This window comes from Danio aesculapii, chromosome 13, assembly GCF_903798145.1.
Source record: "Danio aesculapii chromosome 13, fDanAes4.1, whole genome shotgun sequence".
Taxonomy (NCBI): Eukaryota; Metazoa; Chordata; class Actinopteri; order Cypriniformes; family Danionidae; genus Danio; species Danio aesculapii.
In genome coordinates this window covers 21834696-21842948 of record NC_079447.1, presented here as the reverse complement: position 1 = coordinate 21842948, position 8253 = coordinate 21834696, and positions in this window count along the sequence as shown.

Here is an 8253-nt window from a genome sequence, read left to right as displayed (position 1 = left end):
ATTATTATTATTCATTCATTTTCTTTTTGGCTTAGTCCCTTTATTAATCTGGGGTCGCCAAAGTGGAATTAACTGCCAATTTATCCAGCACATGTTTTATGCAGCGGATGCCCTTCCAGCTGCAACCCATTACTGGGAAACATCCATACACACTCATTCACACGCATACCCTACGGACAATTTGGCTTACCCTATTCACCTATAGCGCATGTCTTTGGACTGTAGGGGAAACTGGACCACCCAGAGGAAACCCACACCAACACTGGGAGAACATGCAAACTCCACACAGAAATGCCAACTGATCCAACCAGGACTAGAACCAGTGACCTTCTTGCTGTGAGACGATTTTTCTAGAAACTGCGAAACCGTGTCACTATTATTATAATTATTATTTTTTATTATTATTTTTTCTTAATTAAAATAACGTTTATTCCTCTGCCGATTAAGCTGAATTGACAGTGTAATTACACCAGGTTTAAGTATCACATGATTATTTAGAAATCATTTTAGAATGATGATTTGGTGCTTAAATTACATATTTATTGTTGTTGTGTTATTTTATTATGTTGATTTGGGGCTCAAGTAACAAGTATTATTATTAGTATTAGGATTATTATTATTATTATTATTAGAATTATTATTATTATTATTAGAATTACTACTAATAATAAAACAAAAGCTGAATTATCAGCGTAATAACACCAGTCATCAGTATCACATGAACCTTCAGAAATCCTGATGATTTGGTGCTCAATAACATATTTATAATTGTTGTTTTTTATTTTATTATGACGATTTGGTGCTCAAATATAATCTGTTATTAAACCGTTGAAAAGGTGCTTAATATTTCAGTGAAAGCTGCTGAGAATTTTTTTCCAGGACTTTTTAATGTGTTGAAATAAGCGTTTATTTTGAATTTGTATTATAATTATTATAGTGTATTATCATTTTGACTCAATTAAACACATCCTTGCTGAATAAAACAATTTCTTTCTCTCTAAACAATGAACTAACAAACATTTGACCAGTAGTGTATCTATTATTCTCCACCAGAGGTGACTGGGTCTTCATCTATTAGTGAATTATATAGTAGTAAATGCTTTAGCTATAAAGGCAAAAGGCATTATTTGATGTTTGATTTGTCATCAAAACAAAAGCAAATCTTCTTTATAATGACATCCTTTCTCTATGAAATGTGGAACAGCCCTATAACTGCATTTATCATACAAGGGAACCAGCTTCAGAACAGTGTTTGATTGCAGCCAGTTGGTGTTTTTTGTCTGCTCTCTGTTGTTGTAATGAGAGTGAACCACAGTGCAGTTTCTATCTCTCAGAGAAGAGAGCAGTCCACAGAGAGCCTTTGACTGCTGCTGATGTACTGATTACCTCAGAGGATTCGCTTTCTCCACAGAGAGACAGATCGGCCTCAGACGGGTCCAGCTGTGTGCTTCTATAACTCAGCCAGAGCAGTGCACAGCATCTCATGTTGATTCTGGGTTTTTTGTTCCTTTCTGAACTGAAAGTGTTACACTTGTTCTTGTTCACACTGTTGTATGGAAAGCAAAGCTGCAAATGCATTGTTTAATGTAGGGATAGTAGTTTGGATTTGAACGTGTCCAAAATTTAAAGTAAAATTTAAACTTATAAGATTCACTTTCAAATTTTAAGACAAAAATATGTTAGTATGGTTATAAACCTTAACTAATTCAAAATATTAATGTTGTTATTTTACATAACTTACAGTGTACTTTATGAAAACATGAAAAATACTGTATAAATCAATAAAGAATTACTGTAATTTGTCATTAATCATACAATCAGGAATGGGCAAAAAAACAATCAAATGGATTTAAAAAAAAACAAAAAAACCTAATACATCAATTTTAAGTGCATCAAAATAAACTGCAAAATACAGCAGCCACAAATGGATCAAAATAAAATACTGTAAAATACTAAAAAATACTTTTAAATATTAAGTTTCATCACAAACCTTCCATTTATAGGCCTATTGGATCAATCCCTTCACCAGTAAACTGACAAATTGAAGGAAACCGTGATTGATAGCAACAACTTTTCTCAGCACTTCGTTCACCTATAAGGGGAAGTTGTGGCCTAGTGGTCAGTGAGTTGGACTTGTAACCCAACTTGTGTTTCTCTTTGAGTTACAAATTACAATGCATACATTGTCTCATTGTCTATACTCATTCTCCCAAGACTCTTTCAGTTAAAGATTCTTGGTTTACCCTCTTAAAAAACATTAGTACACCATCTTTAGGTGTGTTTTATTCCTAGAATTCCTCTGCATTTCCACAAGCAACACTGAGACTGATGATGTTCTAAAGGCTCCTCATATTGATGTTTTAAAAGATGCTGAATTCTTCACTATAGCCATTATAAATTTCTGGTCTTAGCATTGCTCGGTAGCAAATTTCAGTAGTTGTTGACTTGCTCCTGAATATACCCTCGCCATTTGTCTATTACTTTCTGTTAGCATAACTTGCATCCATCATTAAGCACCTTCTTAGAAATAAATTAAGTTTGTGTTCTGATCTCAAGCTTAAGTAAATAACCGAGAAAGCACCAATCAGAGGTGCTTCATCATTTTTAAGATCAAGTCATTATGTCCGATCGACTTCTCGCAAAGTATTTTACAGTATTTTGAAACTACAAAAATACAAGACACTATAGTAATTTGATACAAAATATTAAGCCATTTTCATCAACCCTATCAAATACAAATTACAAAATACTATCTTGTATTTGAAATATGTACAGTGCTCAGCATAATTGAGTACACTCCATTTTGAAAATGAACATTTGTATCCATTTCTCAGTGAATATAGGCAATTTATTTTGCCGCATTTAAACAAAACTGATTTATTAAACAGATATATTTATTAAAATAATATTTTAGTCACCAAACGTATTTAGAAATTGAAAGATAATACAATTAAATTCAAGCTAAATATTGCAAAAAAAATTTTTTATACAACCTACAAAACTAAATTTTACATTTTTATTTTTGCTTCTCATGATTTTTCCTCTTTTTAAAATTTGTGTTAAATATTTTTCTATAACATATACATTTGGGTGAACTAGTTTTTGGACCATTATCGTATGTTATTTTGTTAGATAAGCTCCAGATTTGGCTTCAGTACTGACTAATCTAATAAATATGTACAAATATAATATTGTTAAGCTTCCTATTAAAAATATGAATTTAAAAGATAGATTTGTGAGGAGTGTACCTATATATGCTGAGCACTCTATATGAAATACATGTAACATAATTACTGCCCATCCCTGTATACAATATATAAAATAACATTAAATACAATTTCAAATATAGGTATTGTTTGTAATTTTTACTGCATTTTGAAAGTATTTTAAACAGTACAAATACTGTATAAACAATGAAGTAATTCCCTGTCACGAACAAAAATGACTTTAATTTGATTTTAACAATATAGTACTTATAACAAAAGTCAAGCTGTTAATTTACCAATATTATTGGTAATTTTGCTGCATTTTGAATATAATTTGAAATGATAAAATATTACTGTAAACATTTACAGATGATTCTGTAAATGTACAGTTGAAATCAGAATTATTAAAACCCCTTTGTATTTTTTTTCTTTTTTAAGTAAATGATGTTTAACAGAGCAGGGACATTTTCACAGTATGTCTGATAATATTTGTTTCTCCTGGAGAAAGTCTTATTTGTTTTTTATTTCGGCTAAAATAAAAGCAGTTTTTAATTTTTAAAAAAATATTTTAAAGTCAAACTTATTAGCCGATTTACGCTATATAATTTTTCGATAATCTACAGAACAAACCATCATTATACAATAACTTGCCTAATTACCCTAAATCTGATTAACCTAGTTAAGCCTTTAAATGTCACTTTAAGCTGTATAGAAGTGTCCTGAAGAATATCTAGTCAAATATTTTTTACTGTTATCATGGCAAAGATAAAATAAATCAGTTATTAGAGATGAGTTATTAAAACTATTATGTTTAGAAATGTGTTGAGAAAATCTTCTCTCTGTTAAACAGAAATTGGGGGGGGGGGGGAATACACATGGGGCTAATAATTCAGGGGGTTTATTAATTCTGACTTCAACTGTAGGTTCTAATTTACAGATGTAGTTTATCATTTAAGACATATTCTAATCTAAAACCCATAAGGTTTGGGACATGGAAGAAAACGTGCTTTACTTGTTAAAAGTGTAAAAAAAGCAACATGTAAAGGCAAGATGTCCCATTTAGATGTCCGCATCAAATTAAATGTAAAATAGTTATTTTGTATACATAAAAGGCCTATTACGTGCAAATGACATGTGTGCTTTAATGTTTCAAGTAACTTTTGTGAAAATAAAATGTCAAAATATGGGTGAAATAATGTTGCATCCCAATGAAACATAGCACTTATTATAATTATGGACAAACAGTGCAGATAGAGCACAAATAAGACACAAAAACATTGTCAGTTTTGATAACATTGATAACAATTCTTACAAAAACATGCAAATACAGAAACGCACTACAAATAGCACAGACCACAATGAAAATGTGTTGGGGAACCAAAGAAATGATTATTGTCCTAATTATTGTCCTCTGTGTGGTGCTACATGTATGGTGCTACAAAAAAAACTTAATAAAGCTTTTAAAAAAACCTGCATTGTCTCATAATATTTATTACGACAAAATACACTCGACTGCATTGGATTACATCAACAAAAAGTCATATCAGGTAGAAAGAGATGCTTCAGGTAACAGCAGCATGTTCTCTTCTCTCTCTCACTCTCTCTTTCTCAGGGGGGAATGTGGTACTCGGTAAAGGTCAGTGTTGTGTGTTACTGACACCCTTAGGTGTGAAGTTTCCTCATCGTGGCATTTCATGTCCAACACACACAGACACCAACATTAGCTCTCAGCTTGAGATCAGAGTGACGGCTGGTGCCTTAAGAGCAGACCCTGTGGTATTAAATCAACCCGTATCAACCTTTCTCCTACACCCCATGATGCTTTGCGTGAGTTATGAGTAACTTCTGTTACACTGTAAACAACCAGTGATATGTTAAAAAGAAACTGGGTACGCCGAGGTGTCATTATTCTCATTATTTAACTATCGAATAATAAAAGACAACTTATTAGACTCAACAAATGTATTGATTATTTTAGTTTGGGTATACGAAAAGAAAATAATCTGGAGGTACAAAACACAGTTTTGAGACAGTTGTGAGACAAACGTCACTATTTAAAACCAAGCATAAAATTATTCTCATGGATAAAAACAAAGCCAAATGGACCTCTCACTTATTTTAGTAAAGGGAAATTAAAACTAAAACTAAATGGTCAACAAAACAAACAAACAAACAATTCCCAATAAATAAAAAAAGAAGCCAACTACAGTTAACTGAAAAAAACTATACTCATTCTCCCAAGACTCTTTCAGTTAAAGATTCTTGGTTTACCCTCTTAAAAAACATTAGTACACCATCTTTAGGTGTGTTTTATTCCTAGAATTCCTCTGCATTTCCACAAGCAACACTGAGACTGATGATGTTCTAAAGGCTCCTCATATTGATGTTTTAAAAGATGCTGAATTCTTCACTATAGCCATTATAAATTTCTGGTCTTAGCATTGCTCGGTAGCAAATTTCAGTAGTTGTTGACTTGCTCCTGAATATACCCTCGCCATTTGTCTATTACTTTCTTTTAGCATAACTTCCATCCATCATTAAGCACCTTCTTAGAAATAAATTAAGTTTCTGTTCTGATCTCAAGCTTAAGTAAATAACCGAGAAAGCACCAATCAGAGGTGCTTCATCATTTTTAAGATCGAGTCATCATGTACGATAGACTTCAAGCAAAGTATTTTGCAGTATTTTGAAACTACAAAAATACAAGACACTATAGTAATTTGACTATTGAATACAAAATATTAAGCCATTTTCATCAACCCTATCAAATACAAATTACAAAATACTATCTTGTATTTGAAATATGTACAGTGCTCAGCATAATTGAGTACACCCCATTTTGAAAATGAATATTTTTATCCATTTCTCAGTGAATATAGGCAATTTATTTTGCCGCATTTAAACAAAACTGATTTATTAAACAGATATATTTATTAAAATAATATTTTAGTCACCAAACGTATTTAGAAATTGAAAGATAATACAATTAAATTCAAGCTAAATATTGCAAAAAAAAAATGTATACAACCTACAAAACTAAATTTTAAATTTTTATTTTTGCTTTTCATGATTTTTCCTCTTTTTAAAATTTGTGTTTAATATTTTTAAAGTCATATCAGGTAGAAAGAGATGCTTCAGGTGAAATAAAATTATAATTAGCAAAATCAAATGATAGCTTTCGGATTTAATAAGCACTCATTTTATGACATAAAATCTGACCGGTGGCTGTTAGACAATATTTGTGGTGGCGCTTTTACCACTTAACGCATCCATCAAGAGCATGTTTCTATACAACAACAAAAAATGAAATACCTATTCTATCTTTTCTTTATCTGCCAAATAAATAAATAAAACAGCATATTTAACTACATATAAACATAAGAAGTGTAACTTATATGAAGCAGTTTGAATTCTTCATGATTCTTACTCGTTTTAGTTGCAATTGTGGTTTTGGGTTCAGAGTTTTGTTCAAACAGTTGTTTTATTTTTTATTTCTGAGAGGTTTGCAGAAGAGTTGATGTAAGCTGTGCAAACATTGAACTTTTAACACTGAAAGTGCTTTGTTAATGCAGCTAGAATTACTAAAACTGAAGCAAAATATATAAAATCTAAATAGAAAATGTGTTCACAAATTAAAAACTAAACAAAAACTACCCAAACCAATCATGAAGCTAACTAAAACTAACTGAAATCCAATAATCATTTGTTACAATGTACTTAATGTGTTAATACATCTTCTTACATTTTACAGATTGATTAAATACCTGCATGTAATTACATCTGTAATTAATTTCTGTAATTACATGTGTACTTACAATGTTGACCATCCCTTACGTCTTACAATACCCTTAAACCTACCCATACCACCAAGCCTGTTTCTAACCCTACCCATATCCCACCTCAAAGAGCACCAGAAGTGTTCTGTAATATGAACACAGTAAGCATGTTGTTTTGATTTTTGATGCATAGTAGTTAAGACCACTTAATATATTACATTTAAAAATACCTTGCCTCTCACTCTGTTTTCACTGTGCATGTAATGTAATGTGCATTTATATAGCGCATTTATTGTGTATGGCCATACACCAGAGCATTTCACAATCATGAGGAGGGTCTCTTCACACCACTAGTGTGCAGCATCCTCTTGGATAATGCAACGACAGTCACAGGACAAGAGTGCCAGTGCGCTCACCACACAAGCTCTTGGTGAAACGGAGAGACAGAGATAAAGCCAATTCAGTGGATGGGCATGACTGGGAGGCCATGATCGGTAAAATCCAGTGAAGAGTATTGGGCCAGGACACCAGGGGTTACACCCCTACTCTTTACGAGAAGTGCCATGGGATTTTTAATGACCACAGAGAGTCAGGACCTCAGTTTATCGTCTCATCCAAAAGATGGGGTTCACTGACAGTGTCCCCTTCACTTTACTGGGGCATTAGGGCTCACACAGACTGCAGGTTGAGCGTCCCCTGCTGGCTTTACTACCACCACTTCCAACAGCTACCTAGTTTTCCCATGTGGTCTCCCATGCAGGTACTGACCAGGCTCAGCTTCAGCGAGTAACCGGTTTTGGCCTGCAGATTGATATGGCTGTGGCATTATTTGTAGCACAACCTTATTATCTAAAATGACTGGTTTCAGTTCTTTTGAATGGACGCTCCCCTAACCAGAAGCACAGCCCATACGTTGAATAGATTTTGATGACAAACACTAATACTTTTTGATTCATACACATTGCTGAGACTTGTCATTTCCTTCACTCTCTCTGCCACTTTTTTTCCTTTTGTTGAACAGGTGCCACTTTGACCATGCAGCAACAATAGTGCTTTAAGTTTAAGCCTTTCAGCTGCACTGTGGGATGTTTTTCTGCTTCCGTTTGCCATTTGGAAGACGGAATGAGGCAGAGGGAAGTAAAAAACAAAAAAACAAAAAAGAGATTATTTGGCACATCATCCTTGTTGATTTGACCTTATGCAAGAGAGTGGAAGTGCTTGTTGGTAAATATGTAAATGGTGCACTGTGAAGACATCCTGACTGGCATGAA